We start from the raw sequence: 23,418 nt of genomic DNA on the forward strand, positions 1-23,418 counted from the left end.
AAGTCTATATATATATATATATATGTTTCTGGAGCATACCTCTTCATTCACCTGAGGAAGGAGCAGCGCTCCGAAAGCTAGTGACATCGAAACAAACCTGTTGGACTTTAACCTGGTGTTGTAAGACTTCTTACTGTGCTCACCCCAGTCCAACGCCGGCATCTCCACATCAAGGTGATGAGAGACATGGATAGAGTGGATAACCAGAGACTTTTCCCCAGGGCGGAAATGGCTGTCACGAGGGGACATAATTTTAAGGTGATTGGAGGAAGGTGTAGGGGAGATGTCAGAGGTAGGCTCTTTACAGAGAGTGGTGGGTGCATGGAATGCACTGCCAGCAGAGGTGGTGGAGTCAGAGTCATTAGGGACATTTAAGCGACTCTTAGACAGGCATATGGACAGTAATAAATTGAAGGGGTGTAGGTTAGGTTGATCTTAGATTAGGATAAATGGTCTGCACAACATCGTGGGCCGAAGAGCCTGTACTGTGCTGTACTGTTCTGTTCTATTCCGTCACCTGTTCGGGTACACCGAGGGAGAATTAAGAATGTCCAATTAACCTAACAGCAAGTCTTTCGGGACTTGTGGGAGGAAACCGGAGCACCCGGAGGAAACCCACGCAGACACAGGGAGAACATGCAGACTCCACACAGACAGTGACCCAAGCATGGAATCGAACCTGGGACCCTGGCGCGGTGATGCAACAATGCTACCCACTGTATTACCGTGCTGCCCTATTGATTACACTTCAAAAATACTTTGACTGTAAAGTGCTTTGTGACATCCGATAATTGTGAACGCACTATATAAACCCAAGTCTTTTTTCAGTCAATGGCAACCACATTTTGCTGATTCGAAATCAAGATGTGATTAATTGCATTTATCATTTGTAAGTAAAGAGGAAGTAGAGTTGGACTTGTAGATATATGAATGCATCTGCCTGCAATAGTCCAAATTTCTCCACCAACTCAAAGCTCGCACATTGGCCCTCCAAAACCAACTTCATCACAGCCACTCCCTCCTCTTCCCATCCCCTAAACCTAGTATCCAGCCTCACTGGCTCGAACATGCGGTTCGCACAAACAGGCACCAACTTGACTACCGCCCCCTAATTAAAATGCTGTCAAAATTGTCTCCATATCTTCAGTGTGGAGGCCACCACCAGATTACTTATGTACATCCCCAGTGAAAAAGGTAGAGATGCTGTGGCCAGTGCTCTCAACCCCAACCCCCGACACAAACTCGACACCACCTGCACCCATTGAGCCTTCAGTCCCCATACCAACTCAACACTTTCTCAGTGTTCGCTGCCCAATAAAAAAGCATTGTATTCGGCAACGCCAAGCCCCCCGCCGATCACTCTGAAGCACCATCTTCCTAATCCTGGCTACTTTTCCACCCAGATGAACGCCAAAATCAGTCTCCCCAGGCCACCTAAAAAAGGATTTCAGCAAACAAACATTCAAGTAGAAACAGAAAACCCGACAAGACATTCATTTTCGCCGACTGAATTCTGCCGCCAAGGACCGAGAGAGGTTGTCCCACCTCTGTAATCCGCCTTCACCCTAAGTACCAGGCTGGTAAAATTTAATTTCTGAAGCCAGGCCCAATCCCGGGTTACTTGCACCCTAAATATCTAAAATGGGAACCCATAAGCCGGAACTGCGATACCCCCAAATTAACCCCCCTCTCCAGCTAGGTTACAGGAAAATACATTCTTCTCCAGATTCAATTTATAGCCCGTAATAGCTCCAAATCACTTTGGCAGTGCCAAGATATCACCCATTGTGGGGATCGGATCCGTTACATATAAAAGAACCCTGTGTTCAACCCCATCCCCCCCCGTAACTATCCCTCTCCAACTATCTAAAGCTCTCGATGGGCCAAAGGCTCTATTGCCAATGCAAACATGAGGGGGGGGGGGGGGGGGCATAGGGTTCCCCAGTGCCGCTGGAAATATCTCAAGCTCACATGTTTGTCCGAACACTAGCCTTGGGTACCTTTATATAATAACCAAACCCACGCCACAAACATAGACCCTATCCCTAGCCGTTCCAGTACTGCAAGCAAATACCCCTATTCTACCCTATCAAAGGCCTTCTCAGCGCCCAATGCCACAATGACCTCCTGCTCCCTCTCCTCTGCCGGGGACTACACCACATTCAAACGTTGCCTCACATTGGACGACAAATGACTACCCTTCACAAACCCGTCTGGTTTTCCCCAATAACCTGTGAAATGAAGGGAGACATCCCTCCAGCCTCAGAGCTAATACCTTCGCCAGAATCATAGCATCTACATTCAATAGCGAAATAGGGCGGTATACCCACACTCCACCAAGCCCTTATCCTTCTCTAGCAGACGCGAGATGGATGCTTGCATCATCGTCTCTGGAAGCCACAGAGTCCTCAAACATCTCCTCCAGCAGTGACATCAGTCGATCAGCAAATTTTAAAATACAACTCAACTGGGAATCCGTCCAGCCCTGGTGCTTTACATAGATACATGAAAGATAGGAGAAGGAGGAGGCCTTTTGGCCCTTCGAGCCTGCTCCACCATTCACCACGATCATGGCTGATCATCCAACTCAATAGCCTTTGATCCAATTCACCCCAAGTGCTATATCTAGCTGCCTCTTGAATATATTCAATGTTTTAACATCAACTACTTCCTGTGGTGATGAATTCCACAGGCTCACAACTCTTTGGGTGAAGAAATGTCTCCTTATATCTGTCCGAAATAGTTTACCCTGAATCCTCGGACTGTGACCCCTAGTTCTGGACACATCCATCATTGGTAACATCTTCCCTGCATCTACCCTGTCTAGTTCCGTTAGAATTTTATAAGTCTCTATGAGATCCCCCCTCATTCTTCTGAACTCCAGCGAGAACAATTCCAACCTAGCTGGTGTCAGTGTGGTAAACCTTTGCTGCACTCCCTCGAGAGCAAGAACATACTTCCTCAGAGGAGACCAAAATTGCACACAATACTCCAGGTGTGGTCTCACCAAAGCCCTGTATAATTGCAGCAACTACATCCCTGCTTCTATACTCAAAATCTTTTACGATGAAGGCCAACATACCATTAACATTTTTTAAAAAAACGTATTTTATTACAAACCTGTATCAAAGCAGGCTACAGCAAGTAAACACCCCGAGAAACATACTTTCCAACAATCAATCAGTCTGTACAGATTTTTCCCCTTTTTCACCCCAAATACCGCCACCAAAGGGTCCGGGTCCACCTCCTCCTCCACTACCCTGGCTAAGACCGCAGACTCTGCAGCCCAGAATCTTCCCAATTTTTCGCAACCCCAAAACATGTGCATGTGATTCGCTGGCCCCTGCCCACATCTCTCACACTTTTCTGCTACCCCCTGAAAGAACCCATTCATTCTCGCCCAAGTCATATGCACCCTGTGCACCACCTTAAACTATATCAGGCTCATCCTTGCACAAGAGGAGTTCCCGTTTACCCTTCGCAGTGCCTCACTCCATACTTCCCAATTGATACCCCCAACTCCACTTCCCGTTTCTCCTTGATCTTCACCAACAGCTCACCTCCCTGCTCTCCAGCCACTTATATATATCCCCAATTTTTCCCTCCCCTTCCACATCCGGAAGCAGCAGTCGCTCCAGCAGGGTATATCCCGGTAACCTAGGGAAACCCCTCCAGACCTTTTGTGCAAAGTCCCAAACCTGCAGATACCTGAACTCACAACACCTCGGCAGCTCTACCCTCGCCCTTAGCTCCTCCAGACTGGCGAACCCTTCCTCCAAATACAAATCCCTCACCTTGACCAGCCCCACTTCCTTCCACCTCCTATATACACTATCCATCCCCCCCAGCTCAAACCCATGATTCTCGCACAGCGGCGTTAGCACCGACATCCCTTCCACCCTAAAATGCGTCTTCAGCTGATTCCACATCTTCACCGTGGACTGCACCACTGGGCTCCCTGAATACGCATTCAACCATTGGCAATGCTGCCGTCACCATAGCCCTCAAACTGGACCCCTTACAAGATTCCTTCTCTATCCCAACCCACTCTACCCCTTCTTCCCACCACCGCTGTACCTTGTCCACATTCGCTGCCCAATAATAATGAAGTAAGTTCGGCAACGCCAACCCCCCCTGCTGCCTCTGCCTCTGTAGTTGGGTCCCCTCCACCCTCGGCACCTTCCCCGCCCATACAAAGTCCGAGATGATCGTGTCCACTTTCCGAAAAAAGGCCTTTGGTATAAAGAATGGGAGAGCCTGAAAGATAAACAACAACCTCAGCAGAATATTTATTTTCACCACTTGAACCCTCCCCGCCAACGTTAAGAGCAGTGTATCCCACCTCCCTAAGATCCTCACTGGCCTCCTCCACCAGCTTCGTTAAGTTCCACTTATGGAGCCCCATCCATTCCCTCCTCAAATACCTAAACCTATCCCTCGCTACGGTAAATGGCATCCCCCCTAAATTACCCCCTGTCCCAGCTCATTCACTGGGAATACCTTGTTTTTCCCGACATTCAGTTTATACCCCGAAAACCCTCCAAACCTCCCCAACAGGCCCATAATCCTTCCCATACTCTCCAACAGATCTGAAACACACAAGAGGTCATCGGCATAGAGCGATACCTGATGCCCGCTCTGTCCCCTCATAATCCCCCGCCACACCACACCGACCCCGAGAGCCATCGGCAATGGCTCTATGGCCAGCACAAACAGCAACGGCGACATTGGGCACCCCTGCCTTGTACCCCTGTGTAAATCAAAGCTTTGTGAGCTCATATCATTCGTCTTCACCTCGCTCTTGGTGCCACATACAGCAACACGCCACAATCTCGGCCCAAACCCAAACCTTCCCAGAACTTCGAACAAGTACGGTAGCATAGTGGTTAGCGCAATTGCTTCACAGCTCCAGGGTCCCAGGTTCGATTCCCGGCTGGGTCACTGTCTGTGTGGAGTCTGCACATTCTCCCCGTGTGTGCGTGGGTTTCCTCCGGGTGCTCCGGTTTCCTCCCACCGTCCAAAGATGTGCGGGTTAGGTGGATTGGCCATGCTAAATTGCCCTTCGTGTCCAAAATTGCCCTTAGTGTCCAAAGAGAATTGCCCTTAGTGTTGGGTGGGGTTACTGGGTTATGGTGATAGGGTGGTGTGGGCTTGGGTAGGGTGCTCTTTCCAAGAGCTGGTGCAGACTCGATGGGCCGAATGGCCTCCTTCTGCACTGTAAATTCTATGAAAGTACAGCCACTCCACCCACTCAAATGCCTTCTCCGCGTCCATGACCAGAACCCCTGACTGATTCATCACCACAACATTCTTGGTGCCACATACAGCAACCTTGTATTACTCGCGAGCAGCCTGTCCTTCACAAAGCCTGTTTGATCTTCTGCAACCATCCCCAGGACACAGTCCTCCATCCTCCCTGCCAGCAATTTAGCCAATACTTTCATATCCATGTTCAATAGTGATATGGGTGGCACGGTAGCACAGTTGCTTCACAGCTCCAGGGTCCCAGGTTCGATTACCGGCTTGGGTCACTGTCTGCGTGGGTTTCCTCCGGGTGGTCCGGTTTCTTCCCACAGTCCAAAGATGTGCAGGTTAGGTGGATTTGCCATGCTAAATTGCCCTCGTGTTAGATGGGGTTGCTGGGTGGAGGTGCGGGCTTAGGTAGGGTGTTCTTTCCAAGAGCCGGTACAGACTCGATGGTCCGAACGGCCTCCTTCTGCACTGTAAATTCTATGATTCTATACGACCCACATTCCACTGGACACATTCCACCAGATCCTTCCCTTTTTTGGGATTAACGTGATTACTGCCTGCGTCATCGTCTCCAGCAACTCCCCCTTCTCCAGTGCTTCATTAAACAGATGTGGTGCCAGGTCCGCCGCAAATCCCTCATAAAATTCCGTCGAGTACCCATCTGGCCCCGGGTCCTTCCCCAACTTCATACCCCTGATAGTATCCAGCACCTCCCTCAGCCCCAGGGCTCCTCCAACGCCTGCCTCTTTGCTTCCTCCACCTGGGGAATTCCAGCTCGTCCAGAAACCGCCCAATGTCCCCCTCCTCTCCCCCCGGATGCCTCATAAAGATGTCTCTAAAGGCCTCATTTATCTTCCCTGGCTCCGACACCACATCCTCAGCCCCAGTCCGTATCTTCAGTATTTCCCTGGACGCAGCCTGCCTCCACAGCTGGTGCGCCAACATGCGGCTCGCCTTCTCCCCAGACTCATTTTGCACCCCCCTTCCCCTACGCAGTTACCTTACCACCCTCCCCGTTGCCAGCCTGTCAAACTCCCCTGCAACGTTTTCCTCCTCGCCAATCCCTCCAGAGTGGGCACCCTCGCATATTCCCTGTCCACCTCCACTATCTACTGTTGGCCTTCTTTACCGCCTGCTGCACCTGCCTGCTTACCTTCAGCGAATGTTGCACAAGGGCACCCAGGTCCCGCTGCACACTCCCCTCTCCCAATTTACAACCATTCAGGTAGTAATCTGCCTTCCTGTTTTTGCTTCCAAAGTGAATAACCTCACACTTATCCAAATTATTCTGCATCTGCCATTGATTTGCCCACTCGCCCATCCTGTCCAGATCATGCTGTAGGAACCGTGCAGCCTCGTCAAAGTGCACCCTCCCACCCAACTTGGTGTCGTCTGCAAACTTTCAGATGTTGCATTTTGTTCCCAAATCCAAATCATTGTCATAGAATTTACATTGGAGAAGGAGGCCATTCAGCCAATCGAGTCTGCATCGGCTCTTGGAAAGAGCACCCTACCTAAGCCCATACCTCCACTCTATCCCCACATCTCCACCCTATCCCCGTAACCCCACCTAACCTTTTTTGAACACTTTAAGGGCAATTTAGCATACAATCAACCTAACCTGCACATCTTTGGACTGTGGGAGGAAACCGAAGCACCCGGAGGAAACCCACGCAGACACGGAGAACGTGCCGAATCCGCACAGCCAGTGACCCAAGTCGGGAATCGAACCTGGGACCCTGGAGTGTGAAACATTTGTGCTAACCACTATGCTCCGTGTTGCCCACAATATATATTGTGAATAGCTGGGTCCCAGCACCGATCACTGTGGTACCCCACTTGCTACTGCCTGCCAATTTGAAAAGGATTCATTAATCCCTACTCTATGTTTCCTCTCTGCCAACCAGTTTTCTATCCGCTTCCATACATTTCCCCCAATCCCATGCGCTTTAATTTTGCACAATCATCTCTTATGCGGGACTTTGTCAAACGCCTTCTGAAAGTCCGAATATACCATATCAACTGGCTCCCCCGTGTCAACTGTACTGGTTACACCTTCAAAGAATTCCAACTGATTTGTCAAGCATGATTTCCCATTCATAAATCCATGTTGACTCTGACTGATCCTGCCATTGCTTTCTAAATGTCCCGCTATAAAGTCCTTGATAATGGATTCAAGAATTTTCCCCACTACCAATGTTGGGCTTACTGGTCAAAAATTCCCTGCTTTTTCTCTACCTCGCTTTTTGAATATTGGAGTGACATGAGCTACCCTCCAATCTGCAGGGACAGTTCCAGAGTCTATAGAATCCCGGAAGATGACCACCAATGGATCCACTATTTCCAGCGCCACCTCCTTAAGCACTCTGGGATGCAGATTCTCAGGCCCTGGGGATTTATTCGCCTTCAGTCCCATCAATTTTCACAGCACCATTTCTCTACTAATGTTGATCTCCCTCAGTTCTTCCCTCTCACTAAACCTTTCATTCTGCAACATTCCTCGTATCTGATTTGTGTCCTCTTTTGTGAAGACAGAACCAAAGTATGTATCCAATTGCTCAGCCATTTCTTGTCCCTTATTATGCATTCCCCTGTTTCTGTCTGTCGTCGGCCTACATTTCTCTTTACCAATCTCTTTCTCTTCACATATTTATAGAAACTCTTAGTGTCAGTCTTTATGTTCCCTGCAAGCTTCCCTTCGTACTGCACTTTCCCCTTCTTAATCAATCCCTTCGACCTTCTTTGCTGAATTCTAAACTGCTCCCAATCCTCAGATCTATTATTTTTCTTGGCCAATCTGTATGCTTCTTCCTTGGATCGGTTATTATTTCTAATTACCTTTGTAAGCCATGGATTAGCCCTCTTACCCCCTTTGCTTTTGTGCCAGACAGGAATGAACAGTTGCTGTTATTCCCCCATGCGTTCCTTGAATTTTTGCCATTGCCTATCCACTGTCATCCGTTTAAGTAACTCTCCCCAATCTATCAAGGCCAACTCACGCCTCATATCTTCATAGTTCCCTTTATTAAGATTCAGCACCCTAGTCTCCGAATCAACTACTTCACTCTCCATCTTGATAAAAAATTCTATCATGTTATGGACGCTCATCCCCAAGGATACAGCCAGATCAGCAATGAAATGAAAATCGCTTGTTGTCACAAGTCGGCTTCAAATTAAGTTACTGTGAAAAGCCCCTAGCCGCCACATTCCGGCGCCTGTTCGGGGAGGCTGGTACAGGAATTGAACCTGCGCTGCTGGCCTGCCTTGGTCTGCTTTAAAAGCCAGCTATTTAGCCCTGTGCTAAACCAGCCCCAGTCTAAGATGTCCTGCTCTCTAGTTGGTTCCTCCACATATTGTTCAAGAAAACCATCCCGTATACACCAGGAATTCGTCCTCTATGGCATTGTGGCTAATTTGATTTCCCAATCTATGTGAAGATTAAAATCACCCATGATCACCGATAATCGCTTATTACATGCATCTCTAATTTTGTGTTGAATGCCATTCCCAACCTCACCACTGCAGTTTGGGGTCGATGTATGCCTGTTTACATTTGCCCAATTGCTGTTCTGACCTCCTCTACCCCCAGCAGTCCCTCCATATCTTCCAGGGTAAGCACATTCCCTTTAGAGTGAAGGGCAAGGCTGGTAGAAGTAGGGAACCCTGGATGACTTGAGATATTGAGACTCTGGTCAAAAAGAAGAAGGAGGCATATGACGTACATAAACAACTGGGATCAAGTGGATCTCTTGAAGAGTATAGAGATTGTCGAAATAGAGTTAAGAGGGAAATCAGGAGGGCAAAAAGGGGACATGAAATTGCTTTGGCAAATAATGCAAAGGAGAATCCAAAGAGCTTCTACAGATACATAAAGGGAAAAAGAGTAACGAGGGACAGAGTAGGGCCTCTTAAGGATCAACAAAGACATCTATGTGCAGAGCCACAAGAGTTGGGTGAGATCCTGAATGAATATTTCTCATCGGTATTCACGGTGGAGAAAGGCATGGATGTTAGGAAACTAAGGGAAATAAATAGTGATGTCTTGAGGTGTGCATATTACAGAGGAGGTGGTGCTGGAAGTCTTAAAGTGCATCAAGGTAGATAAATCCCCGGGACCTGATGAAATGTATCCCAGGATGTTGTGGGAGGCTAGGCAGGACATTGCAGGTCCCCTAACAGAGATATTTGAATCATCGGCAGCCACAGGTGAGGTGCCTGAAGATTGGAGAGTGGCGAATGTTGTGTCCTTGTTTAAGAAGGGCAGCAGGGAAAAGCCTGGGAACTACAGACCGGTGAGCCTAACGTCTGTAGTAGGTAAGTTGCTAGAAGGTATTCTGAGAGACAGGGTCTACAAGCATTTAGAGAGGCAAGGACTGATTCGGGGCAGTCAGCATGGCTTTGTGCGTGGAAAATCATGTCTCACAAATGTGATTGAGTTTTTTGAGGGGGTGACCAAGAAGGTAGATGAGGGCAGTGCAGTAGATGTTGTCTACATGAACTTTAGCAAAGCCTTTGACAAGGTACCGCATGGTAGGTTGTTGCAGAAGGTTAAAGCTCACGAGATCCAGGGTGAGGTTGCCAATTGGATTCAAAATTGGCTGGACGACAGAAGGCAGAGGGTGGTTGTAGAGGTTTGTTTTTCAAACTGGAGGCCTGTGACCAGTGGTGTGCCTCAGGGATCGGTGCTGGGTCCACTGTTATTTGTGATTTATATTAATGATTTGGATGAGAATTTAGGAGGCATGGTTAGTAAGTTTGCAGATGACACCAAGATTGGTGGCACAGTGGATAGTGAAGAAGGTTATCTAGGATTGCAACGGGATCTTGATCAATTAGGCCAGTGGGCCGACGAATGGCAGATGGAGTTTAATTTAGATAAATGTGAGGTGATGCATTTTGGCAGATCGAATCAGGCCAGGACCTACTCAGTTAATGGTATGGCGTTGGGGAGAGTTATAGAACAAAGAGACCTAGGAGTACAGGTTCATAGCTCCTTGAAGGTGGAGTCGCAGGTGGACAGGGTGGTGAAGAAGGCATTCGGCATGCTTGGTTTCATTGGTCAGAACACTGAATACAGGAGTTGGGATGTCTTGTTGAAGTTGTACAAGACATTGGTACGGCCACACTTGGAATACTGTGTGCAGTTCTGGTCACCCTATTATAGAAAGGATATTATTAAACTAGAAAGAGTGCAGAAAAGATTTACTAGGATGTTACCGGGACTTGATGGTTCGAGTTATAAGGAGAGGCTGGATAGACTGGGACTTTTTTCCCTGGAGCGTAGGAGGCTTAGGGGTGATCTTATAGAGGTGTATAAAATAATGAGGGGCATAGATAAGGTAGATAGTCAACATCTTTTCCCAAAGGTAGGGGAGTCTAAAACTAGAGGGCATAGGTTTAAGGTGAGAGGGGAGAGATTCAGAAGGGCCCAGAGGGGCAATTTCTTCACTCAGAGGGTAGTGAGTGTCTGGAATGTGCTGCCAGAGGTAGTAGTAGAGGCGGGTACAATTGTGTCTTTTAAAAAGCATTTAGATAGTTGCATGGGTAAGATGGGTATAGAGGGTTATGGGCCAAGTGCAGGCAACTGGGACTAGCTTAATGGTAAAAACTGGGCGGCATGGACTGGTTGGGCCAAAGGGCCTGTTTCCATGCTGTGAGCTTCTATGATTCTATGATCCTCCTCCTCCACCTTGGGACAGTCCAAGCTCTCCAAAACCAACTCCTCCTCCAGCGGCTCCGACTACAGAGAGTCTTATAGAACGCCTCCGATGTCCCATTAACCTTCTCCAGTGCTGACACTAGAGTACTACCGAGTCTCGAATCTGTACAATCTATTGGGAGGCTGCCTGACGCCTCGACTGACCAACCAAAAGCCGACTAGCCTTCTCCCCATACTCATACACTACCTCCATCAAGTGCTGCAACTGTTGCACCACCTTCTCCATGGATCGCAGATCAAATTGCATCTGCAACTTCTTTTCATTAACCAGCAGTCTTGGGGTCAAGTCACTTGCATACCTGCCATCCACCTCCAAAATCCCTACCCTTCTGTGCCTTGTGCGTGATTATCACCCCCATGTACCACTGCCTTTAGGGCTTCCCACAATACTGAGGATGACACTTCCCCATTCTTATTGAACCCCACATTCTTTTTTTTTTTTTTTTACATATTTTATTGAGGCATTTATATATATATTTTTTAAAATAATTTTTTATTAAAGATTTTCATAAAATATCAATAACAAAATGAGAAAGAAAAAAGAACCCAACAGGGTTAAGTACAAAACACAATCTAAAAAAGCAACCCCCCAAACCCCTCCCCCCCGTACCTAAATAATAAATTAACATTAACACCCCGACTTAAGACAACAGGTGTATACACCCCCTCAGACCCTTCCAGTGTAAATAACATAAACAAAAATAAAGTAAACCCGCCCCCGCCGAGCTGCTGCTGCCATTGGCCAACGTCTAGCGTTCTGCCAGAAAGTCTAAGAACGGTTGCCACCGCCTAAAGAACCCTTGTACCGACCCTCTCAAGGCGAATTTCACCCTCTCCAATTTAATGAACCCTGCCATATCGCTGATCCAGGATTCCACGCTTGGGGGCCTCGTATCTTTCCACTGAAGGGGAATCCTTCGCCGGGCTACCAGGGACGCAAAGGCCAGAATTCCGGCCTCTTTCGCCTCCTGCACTCCCGGCTCCAAATTCCCTAAGCATCCTCATTACCTCTGGCATTACTGCCACCGGGTCCGCCACATACAGCAGCAGGTCGTCCGCATAAAGCGACACCCTCTGCTCCTCCCCACCCCGCACCAACCCCCTCCAGTTTCTCGACTCTCTCAGTGCCATAGCCAGGGGTTCAATCGCCAGTGCGAAGAGCAGGGGGGACAGGGGACACCCCTGTCTCGTCCCTCGGTGCAACCGAAAGTACTCGGACCTCCTCCTATTTGTGGCCACACTCGCCATCGGGACCTCGTACAACAGCCTAACCCACCTGACAAACCCCTCCCCAAACCCGAACCTCTTCAGCACCTCCCACAGGTACCCCCACTCTACCCTATTCGAAGGCTTTCTCAGCGTCCATCGCCACCACTATCTCCGCCTCCCCCTCCCTCGCCGGCATCATGATAACGTTCAAAAGCCTCCGCACATTCGCGTTCAACTGTCTCCCCTTCACAAACCCCGTCTAGTCTTCATGGATGATCTGCGGCACACAATCCTCAATCCTCGTGGCTAAGACCTTCGCCAGCACCTTGGCATCTACATTTAGCAAGGAAATCGGTCTGTAAGACCCACATTGCAGGGGATCCTTGTCCCGCACCATCCGGCTTGCCTTTTCCCCATACTCGTAGACTGCCTCCTGGGCCTTCCTCCACTGCACCTCCGCCTTCCTGGTGGTCACCAGGTCGAATTCGGCCTGGAGGCTGCGCCTCTTCCTCAACAATCCTTCCTCAGGTTCTTCCGCATACCTCCTGTCTACCCTCACCAACTCCCCCACCAGCCTCTCCCTCTCCCCTCGCTCCCTCCGCTCCTTGTGGGCCCTGATGGAGATCAGCTCTCCCCTCACCACCGCCTTCAGTGCCTCCCATACCATCCCCACTCGGACCTCCCCGTTGTCGTTGGTCTCCAAGTACCTTTCTATTCTTCCTCGGACCCGCTCGCTCACCTCCTCGTCCGCCAACAGCCCCACCTCCAAGCGCCACAGCGGGCGCTGGTCCCTCTCCTCCCCCATCTCCAAGTCCACCCAATGCAGGGCGTGGTCCGAAATGGCTATTGCCGAATACTCGGTATCCTCTACTCTCACTATCAGCGCCCTACTCAAAATGAAAAAGTCGATTCGAGAATAAGCCTTATGGACATGTGAGAAGAATGAAAATTCCCTAGCCCCCGGCCGTGCAAATCTCCAAGGGTCCACCCCTCCCATTTGGTCCATAAATCCCCTCAACACTCTAGCCACTGCCGGCTTCCTACCCGTCCTAGACCTGGAGCGATCCAGTACAGGATCCAACATCGTGTTAAAGACTCCCCCCATATCAGGCCCCCCACTTCCAAGTCTGGGATCCGACCCAACATACGCCGCATAAAACCCGCATCGTCCCAGTTCGGAGCATACACATTGACCAGTACCACCCTCTCTCCCTGCAAGTTACCACCTACCATTATGTACCTACCGCCATTATCTGCCACAATGCTCGACGCCTCGAATAACACCTTCTTTCCCACCAAGATCGCCACCCCTCGATTTGTGGCATCTAGCCCCGAGTGAAACACCTGACCTACCCACCCTTTCCTCAGTCTTACCTGGTCTGCCACCTTCAGGTGTGTCTCCTGGAGCATAACCACATCCGCCTTGAGCCCCTTCAGGTGCGCGAACACTCGGGCCCGCTTAACCGGCCCATTCAGTCCCCTTACATTCCAGGTTATCAGCCGGATTAGGGGGCTACTCGCCCCCCTCCCCCGCCGACTAGCCATGACCCCTCCTCGGCCAGCCACGCGCCCGCACCCCACACCCGGCCCGTTCCCCACAGCGGCATACCCCCGTCTTGACCCACCCCACTCGCTCCAGCTCCTCCTTGATCTTAGCAGCAGCAACTCGATTCCCCCCCCACCCACCCGGCTAGGACCCATCCTAGCTGGTTTACTCTCCCCATTGCACTTCCGCAAGTCAGCTGACCCCGGCCACTCCCGCCTCCCCTTCGACTCCTCCCATCGTGTGGCACACCCTCCTCTCCCGCTCCCCATTCACAGGCTCTCCCCCCTCCGTTCTAAGCGCGGGAAACAATCCTCGCTTCCCCGCCCCGGTCCCGCCCCCCCCAGTCTTCTGCGCGGGGAAAAAAAAATCCCGCGCTCTCCACCTACCAGGCCCTGCCACCAACCAAAACAGTGCCCAACCCGCCCCATCCACCCTCACCAACCCGAAAGAGAAAAACACAGAGAAAAAGAAACCCAAAACAATGCAAAGGCCCCCCCGCCCCCGAACCAAAAATAGGCATAACATATCCACCGCAGTCCCCAATCGCCCATCCCGACCCTCAGTCTGTGTCCAGCTTCTCGGCCTGAACAAAGGCCCACGCCTCCTCTGGAGACTCAAAATAATGGTGCCGGTCCTTGTAGGTAACCCACAATCGCGCCGGCTGCAACATGCCAAACTTCACCCCCTTCCTGTGCAGCACCGCCTTCGCTCGATTGTACCCGGCCCTCCTCTTCGCCACCTCCGCACTCCAGTCCTGATATATCCGAACCTCCGCGTACTCCCACCTGCTGCTCCTCTCGTTCTTGGCCCACCTGAGCACACACTCCCGATCGACGAACCGATGGAACCGCACCAGCACCGCCCGCGGAGGCTCGTTAGCCTTGGGCCTCCTCGCCAACACTCTATGGGCCCCTTCCAGCTCCAGGGGCCCCTGGAAGGACCCCGCTCCCATCAGCGAGTTTAACATGGTGACCACATAGGCCCCCACATCCGGCCCCTCCAGCCCCTCCGGGAGGCCCAGAATCCGCAGATTCTTCCGCCTCGACCAGCACTGTGGGTATACCTACACCTCAGGGACTGCAGCGGTTCAAGTAGGCAACTCACCACCACCTTCTGAAGGGCAACTAGGGATTGACAATAAACGCTGGCCTCACCATCGACGCCCACATCCCACAAATTAATTTTAAAAAAGCATCCTCAACCTTTTTTATATCAATAAATGAGTGATTTGTTGACACAGGGGAAGACTCATTCAGAAGGGCTGAGCAATTGCCAATTTTACCAACACCAAAGACATTGCCCGAAATTCTCCGGCTGTTGGGATTCTCTTTTCTCGCTGGCAGCGCACCCTCGCCTGCGGGTTTCCATTCACTGGCAGTGGGATTCTCTCTTCCTGCCACTTGACGTGGTGTGGCGAAGTCAAGTGGCAGGAAGAGAGAATCCCGCTGCAAGTGAACGGTGCACCGCCGAGAAACATGTGGCTGGGAACTGGAGAATTCAGCCCATTATATTCAAAATTGCAGCACACAGGTATAGAAAGTAATACATAGCACATAGAACGATACAGCGCAGTACAGGCCCTTCGGCCCACGATGTTGCACCAAAACAAAAGCCATCTAACCTACACTATGCCATTATCATCCATATGTTTATCCAATAAACTTTTAAATGCCCTCAATGTTGGCGAGTTCACTACTGTAGCAGGTAGGGCATTCCACGGCCTCACTACTCTTTGCGTAAAGAACCTACCTCTGACCTCTGTCCTATATCTATTACCCCTCAGTTTAAAGCTATGTCCCCTCGTGCCAGCCATTTCCATCCGCGGGAGAAGGCTCTCACTGTCCACCCTATTTAACCCCCTGATCATTTTGTATGCCTCTATTAAGTCTCCTCTTAACCTTCTTCTCTCCAACGAAAACAACCTCAAGTCCATCAGCCTTTCCTCATAAGATTTTCCCCCCATACCAGGCAACATCCTGGTAAATCTCCTCTGCACCCGCTCCAAAGCCTCCACGTCCTTCCTATAATGCGGTGACCAGAACTGTACGCAATACTCCAAATGCGGCCGTACCAGAGTTCTGTACAGCTGCAACATGACATCCTGACTCCGGAACTCAATCCCTCTACCAATAAAGGCCAACACTCCATAAGCCTTCTTCACAACCCTATCAACCTGGGTGGCAACTTTCAGGGATCTATGTACATGGACACCTAGATCCCTCTGCTCATCCACACTTCCAAGAACTTTACCATTAGCCAAATATTCCGCATTCCTGTTATTCCTTCCAAAGTGAATCACCTCACACTTCTCTACATTAAACTCCATTTGCCGCCTCTCAGCCCAGCTCTGCAGCTTATCTATATCCCTCTGTAACCTGCTACATCCTTCCACACTATCGACAACACCACCGACTTTAGTATCGTCTGCAAATTTACTCACCCACCCTTCTGCGCCTTCCTCTAGGTCATTGATAAAAATGACAAACAGCAACGGCCCCAGAACAGATCCTTGTACTCCACTTGTGACTGAACTCCATTCTGAACATTTCCCATCAACCACCACCCTCGGACTTCTTTCAGCTAGCCAATTTCTGATCCACATCTCTAAATCACCCTCAATCCCCAGCCTCCGTATTTTCTGCAATAGCCTACCGTGGGGAAACTTATCAAACGCTTTGCTGAAATCCATATACACATCAACTGCTCTACCCTCGTCTACCTGTTCAGTCACCTTCTCAAAGAACTCGATTAGGTTTGTGAGGCATGACTTACCCTTCACAAAGCCATGCTGACTATCCCTGATCATATTATTCCTGTCTAGATGATTATAAATCTTGTCTCTTATAATCTCCCCCAAGACTTTACCCACTACAGACGTGAGGCTCACCAGTCTATAGTTGCCGGGGTTGTCTCTGCTCCTCTTTTTGTACAAAGGGACCACATTTGCCATCCTCCAGTCCTCTGGCACTATTCCTGTAGCCAATGATGACATAAAAATCAAAGCCAAAGGTCCAGCAATCTCTTCCCTGGCCTCCCAGAGAATCCTAGGATAAATCCCATCAGGTCCCGGGGACTTATCTATTTTCAGCCTGTCCAGAATTGCCAACACCTCTTCCCGACGTACCTCAATGCCATCTAATCTATTAGCCTGGGGCTCAGCATTCTCCTCCACAACATTATCTTTTTCCTGAGTGAATACTGACGAAAAATATTCATTTCGTATCTCGCCTATCTCTTCAGACTCCACACACAACTTCCCATCCCTGTCCTTGACTGGTCCTACTCTTTCCCTAGTCATTCGCTTATTCCTGACATACCTATAGAAAGCTTTTGGGTTTTCCTTGATCCTTCCTGCCAAATACTTCTCATGTCCCCTCCTTGCTCGTCTTAGCTCTCTCTTTAGATCCTTCCTCACTACCTTGTAACTATCCATCGCCCCAACTGAAACTTCACACCTCATCTTCACATAGGCCTCCTTCTTCCTCTTAACAAGAGATTCCACTTTGGTAAACCACGGTTCCCTCGCTCGGCGCCTTCCTCCCTGCCTGACCGGTACAGACTTATCAAGAACACGCAGTAGCTGATCCTTGAACAAGCTCCACTTATACAGTGTGCCCAACACTTGCAGCCTACTTCTCCACCTTATCCCCCCCAAGTCACGTCTAATGGCATCATAATTGCCCTTCCCCCAGCTATAACTCTTGCCCTGCGGTGTATACTTATCCCTTTCCATCATTAACGTAAACGTCACCGAATTGTGGTCACTGTCCCCAAAGTGCTCTCCTACCTCCAAATCCAACACCTGGCCTGGTTCATTACCCAAAACCAAATCCAACGTGGCCTCGCCTCTTGTTGGCCTGTCAACAAACTGTGTCAGGAAACCCTCCTGCACACATTGTACAAAAAACGACCCATCTAATGTACTCGAACTATATCTTTTCCAGTCAATATGTGGAAAGTTAAAGTCTCCCATAATAACTACCCTGTTACTTTCGCTCTTATCCAGGATCATCCTCGCCATCCTTTCCTCTACATCCCTAGAACTATTTGGAGGCCTATAGAAGACTCCCAACAGTGTGACCTCTCCTTTCATGTTTCTAACCTCAGCCCATACTACCTCGGAAGATGAGTCCCCATCTAGCATCCTCTCAGCCACCGTAATACTGCTCTTGACTAGCAGCGCCACACCTCCCCCTCTTTTGCCTCCTATGTCAGTGCTTCTCAAACTATTTTGCAATATGATGTCAGTTTAACACTTGAAAATTAAAATGATTCCAGAGGCCAGCAAAGTTCACTTATTACAACATATAATAATACATCATATAAATATGAAAATCTGAGCTTAAGTACTCCATAAAAATGTTATTTTATATACTCGCGTAGGTTTCAGCATAACTCACCACATTCCCTCGTGACAGAAGGCACCGTAAAGCCCCTCCCTCCCCATCTCAACATTGTGATCAGCCCCTTGCCCTCAATACAAACTCATCTCCCTTCCCAATCACCGCTTCCCATTCACACATGAAAGCACTTCTACCCAACTGCTCCCCACAAACTCACCAGCCCCTCTTCCCAACCCTTCTCGCCCATCACATCGCAGTCCCTCTTCACAACCTCTTTCTCCCACTCACTCAGCAGTAGATCAATAAACAGCTAATATGGGCACCACTTACCCCATTGTGGATTATTTTGAGAGCCATGTCGGGTGTGCAAGGTCAGTGTATTTTAGTTGAAAGTAAGCCCCTCAAAAACATTGCCTATGTAAAAGTCAACCCCTTAACCAGAGAATTGTAGATAGCATGCACAGAGAGGTGGTCACACTGCAGGCTAAGCCTTCACAGGCAGGAAGGGAATGGGCAAGTGAAAAGTGCAAGAATTTCCTGTGACCATTCTCCTTCAAAACAGATAAATCGCTTTGGATATTGTTGGGGAAGTGGCCTCTTAGAGGAAAGCAGCAGTAGCATGACAGAGGACACCAGGATGGTATGTTGTGCTAGGGTCAAGGATGTCTCAGAGCGGCTATAGGACATTCTGAAGGGGGAGGGGGAGCAGCCGGTGGTTGTAGTACACATTGGTACAAATGACATAGGTAAAAAAAGGATGTGGTCTTAAAAGCAGAATATAGGGAGCTTGAAAGTAGACCTCAAAAGGTAGTGATCTCAGGATTTCTACCAGTGTTAGAGCAGAAATAGCAGGACAGATCAGATGAATGCGTGCGTGGCTGAGGAGATGGTGCGAGGGGAAGGGTTTCAGATTCCAGGGACATTTAGACCAGTTCAGCGGGTGGTGGGACCAATACAAACTGCACAGGTTGCACCGAGACAGGATCGGGAATTATGTCCTTGGGGGACTATTTGCTAGAGTAGTTGGAAAGGGTTTAAACAAAAATGGCAGGGGAGTGGGAACCTATGTAAGGAGTCAGAGTAGGGGCAAACAAGAATAAGAACAGAAAGGGGACTAAGAAAAGTAATAGGCAGAGGAACCAAGGGCCAGAATCAAACAGTGTCACAGTAAAAAAATAATGGGAACGGGACAAGTAATGTTAAAAAGACAAGCTTGAAGAACCATAGCACAACACAGGAGGCCATTCGACCGATCTGGTCCAGGCAGCATGATAGCACAGTGGTTAGCACTGTTGCTTCACAGGGCCAGGGTCCCGGGTTCGATTCCCGGCTTGGATCACTGTCGGTGTGCGGAGTCTGCATGTTCTCCCCACGTCTTCATGTGTTTCCTCTGAACGCTCCGGTTTCCTCCCACAGTCCAAAAATGTGCAGGTTAGGTGGATTGGCGGTGGATGTTGTTTACATGGACTTCAATAAAGCTTTTGACAAGGTGTCTCATGGCAGACGAGTACAAAAGGTGAAGTCACACGGGATCAGAGGTGAGGTGGTAAGATGGATATAGAACTGACTCGGTCACAGAAGACAGAGGGTAGCAGTAGAAGGGTGTTTTTCTGACTGGAAGGTTGTGACTAGTGGTGTTCCACAGGGATCTGTGCTGGGGCCTCTGTTGTTTGGGTGTACATAAACGATTTGGAGGAAAATGTAGCTGGTCTGATTCGTAAGTTTACGGATGACACCAAGGCTGGTGGAGTGGCAGATAGTGTTGAGGATTGTCGGAGGATACAGCAGGTCACAGATAGGTTGGAGACTTGGGCAGAGAAATGGCGAATGGAGTTTAATCCGGACAAATGCGAGGTAATTTTGGTAGGTCTAACATAGAGGGGAAATAGAGGGAAATGGCAAAACTCTTAGGAATATAGAAAGTCAATGAGTGCAGGTCCAAAGATCTTTGAAAGTGGCAACACAAGTGGACAAGGTAGTCAAGAAAGCATACGGAATGCTTGCCTTCATTGGATGTGACATCGAGCATAAAAACTGGCAAGTCATGCTACAGTTGTATAGAAACTTGGTACGGCTGCACTTGGAATATTATAATAATAATCTGTTTATTGTAATACTTCTTAAATACTAGCCATTGCCTGTTCACAGTCAAATCTTTCAATGTATTTCCCCAACCCACCTTAGCCAACTTGCCAATCACCTTCATAGTTTCTTTTGTTCAGATTTAATACCCTAGTTGCAGAATGAACTACATTACTTTCAAATGTTATGTAGATTTATGTCATATATGGTGACGATAATATGGTTCCTATACCCAGTCTTCACCAATCCCACTCCCCGTCCTCCACAATCAGGCTTCGATTTGTTTTAACTCCTGCCCTCTCTTTTATCATATACCATCCCCAATATCTTTATAGCCCTTCCGACTGCTTCTGTCAATGTCACATCTCCATTGTAATACTCTATCCTACCCATCCCTGCACTGATTCTTGTCATGGGAATGTCACTTTAAGAAATGTTTGTCTGCTCAAGTGGCTGCAGTAATGTCAGAGTGTGGGTGGAGCTGAGCTCTGGCTCTGCTTTTTAGTTTCGCTTTGAGGAAAAGCTTGGGGGTGTCTGTGATTTCTAGTTTCGTTTTAGTGTTGGAGCTGCAGCCAGCCAAAGAAGGTGTAATTTTGATCTCTCTGCCATCTAAAGATTATCTCTAGATCATTTGGTGAATTCAGAGTGATAACTGCTCTCAGTAGAGAATTTAAACCTGGTTAATTTCAGTAAAAATGATTTTTGTCTTATGGATGTTGAAAGGAAAGTTTAAGAATGACTTAGAGTGTTGGATTCTTTGGGGGGTGTATTTGAATTGATGGTTGCTATATAAACACTGTATGTGTTTAAAAAGGTTAACTGAGTTCATAGAATAAACATTGCTTTGCTTCAAAAAATACTTTTAGATTTCTGCTGCACCACACCTGTAGAGTGGGCCGTGTGCTCCCCATACCACAATCTAGTAAAAGTCGTGGGTCAGGTGATCTCCATGATATGCTTTGGAGTTCTCTAAACCCTGGCCCATAACAAATTGGGGGCTCGTCCGGGATAAAAGTCTATCTATTGGGTTAGCTTTGTGAACTTAAAGACGGTGAGGGGTGAGCATATTGTGGTAGCTTTTCAGGTGTGGTATTTTAGTTTAAGTAGGGAATGTGTTGTGGACAATGGCTCTGTCAGAGGCTCAGAAGTTTTTGGGGTTGCAGTACCTTCCGGACAGAGACTAAAAACAGACTGTTAGACTTGACAAATACATTGCATTTAACATTACCTGCCAAGGTACGAAAAGATGAGGTACTTACGGTGGTAACTGAGCATTTAAAATTGCCCGAGATACAGTCTGACGCATGAGAAATGGCAAAACCTCAGTTACAAATCAAGCAACTTGAACATGAAAAACAATTAAAGCAGTTTGAATACGAAATGAGAGAAAAAGAATAGCCCTAGCAGAACAAAAAGAGAGGGAAAGGGAGATACAGATCAGGGAAAAAGAAAAAGAGATAGAGAGGTAAAAGAAAAAGAGAGTGAAAGAGATAGAAAGGAAAAAGAAAAGGAGAGAGAAGAAAGGAAAAAAGAAAGAATGGCCCTAGCAGAACAAAAAGAAAAAGAAAGGGAAATACAGATCAGGGCAAAAGAAAGAGAGAGAGAGAGAGAGGACAGGGAAAGAGAGAGAGAGTTTGAACTTCGGAAAATTAGACTGAAACAGGACAGTGAATTAAGATTGGCGGGTGGAAAGAAAAACGGAGGATAGTGATGAGGATGAAGTGAAAGAGCTTCATAGTCGAAGGCTTGGTGGGGATCTATTTAAGTATGTCCATGAATTGCCCAGGTTTGATGAGAAGGAAGTCGAAGCCTTTTTCATTTCATTTGAGAAGGTAGCTAAACAAATGAAATGGCCACAGGAGATGTGGATATTACTGATTCAAACAAAGTTGGTAGGTAGAGCTAGTGAAGTGTTTGCATCACTATCAGAGGAGGTTATCTGAGACATACGAGGAGGCGAAAAAAATCCAACTTAGGTGCATATGAACTAGTGCCTGAAGCCCACAGACAAAGGTTTAGAAATTTAAGGAAAGTTTGAAGTTTGAAAGGATCAAACAGAGTAATTTTGATCCGTGGATAAGGGCTTTGAAAATAGACCAAACGTGTGAAGCTCTCAGAGAAATTATACTTTTGGAGGAGTTTAAAAATTCAATTCCTGATGTAGTGAGAACTCATGTGGAAGAGCAGAGGGTTAAAACTATGAGATCAGCAGCAGAAATGGCAGATGATTATGAATTAGTTCATAAATCAAAGTTTGGTTTATGACATCAATTTCACCCTGTGAAGGATAGAAACTGGGGACATGAGAAATACTTAAAAAAAAAAATATATTTATTAAAGTTTTTTAACACAATTTTTCTCCCTTACAAACAATAACCCCCCCCCTCGTAACAAAAAAAAGTGAAATCGCGCAGAGCAAGATATATACATGGTAAAATGATATATTTACACAGCTGTGTACACTGGCCCTCACCTATACGTGTCAGTTTCCCCAACCCTTCATGTTATCTCTTGCTCATCCACCCTCCCAGGCAGTCCCCTCTTTCCCCCCCCCCCCCTCCCAAGGTTACTGCTGCTGCTGACCGACCTTCCTCTAACGCTCCGCGAGATAGTCTAGGAACGGTTGCCACCGCCTGTAGAACCCCTGCGCAGACCCTCTCAAGGCGAACTTAATCCTCTCCAACTTTATGAACCCAGCCATATCATTTATCCAGGCCTCCAGGCTGGGGGGCTTCGCCTCCTTCCACATTAGCAAGATCCTTTGCCAGGCTACTAGGGACGGACATGAGAAATACTCAAGTGGTAAACGTAAAGGTGATCTGATGGGAGATAATAAGGAGAGTGTACCTCAGATTAAAAAGGAAATCCAGGTGGGTGGAAGAGACATGCATAGTTTCAAATGTTTTCACTGTAATAAACTAGGCCATGTAAAGTCACAGCATTGGTGATGGAAGAAAAGCAATCGGAAGGCTGATATGGTAAAACAGCATAAGACAGTGGGGTTTGTTAAAGTGGTTAAGGTAAGCCCAAGTGAAGCGAAGGAGGTGCAAAAGATTGTACAGCCTGATCAAGAGGTGATTGATAAGAAGGTGCCAGATCTCTTTAAATAATTTACTTGTGTGGGTAAAGTTTACTATGTGTATCAGGAGGAGCAGGTAAAGCAGTAACAATTTAAAGAGATATGGGAGCGAGTCAATCTTTGATGGTAAGAGATGAGGCGTTATGTAGTTTGGGAGGAATATTGCCAGAAAAGGTGGTGATATGTG

The 23,418-nt window shown here is 48.1% G+C and overlaps 1 protein-coding gene across 3 annotated transcripts in view; it reads right to left on the reverse strand.

Moving 5' to 3' along the window:
- LOC140385319 (coiled-coil domain-containing protein 127-like) overlaps positions 1–23,418 on the reverse strand; it is a 95,375-nt gene that overhangs the window by 36,899 nt on the left and 35,058 nt on the right. Inside the window, exon 1 of one of the 3 annotated variants that reach the window (XM_072467379.1) lies at positions 22,740–22,812. The exons of the other annotated variants lie outside the window; for them this stretch is intronic. The gene's annotated coding sequence lies outside the window, so the exon portion shown is untranslated. Of the gene's footprint in view, positions 1–22,739; positions 22,813–23,418 lie in introns of those variants that run through there. 3 annotated transcript variants of the gene reach the window in all.

The sequence above is a fragment of the Scyliorhinus torazame genome, chromosome 11 (assembly GCF_047496885.1).
Source record: "Scyliorhinus torazame isolate Kashiwa2021f chromosome 11, sScyTor2.1, whole genome shotgun sequence".
In the NCBI taxonomy this organism is placed as follows: Eukaryota; Metazoa; Chordata; class Chondrichthyes; order Carcharhiniformes; family Scyliorhinidae; genus Scyliorhinus; species Scyliorhinus torazame.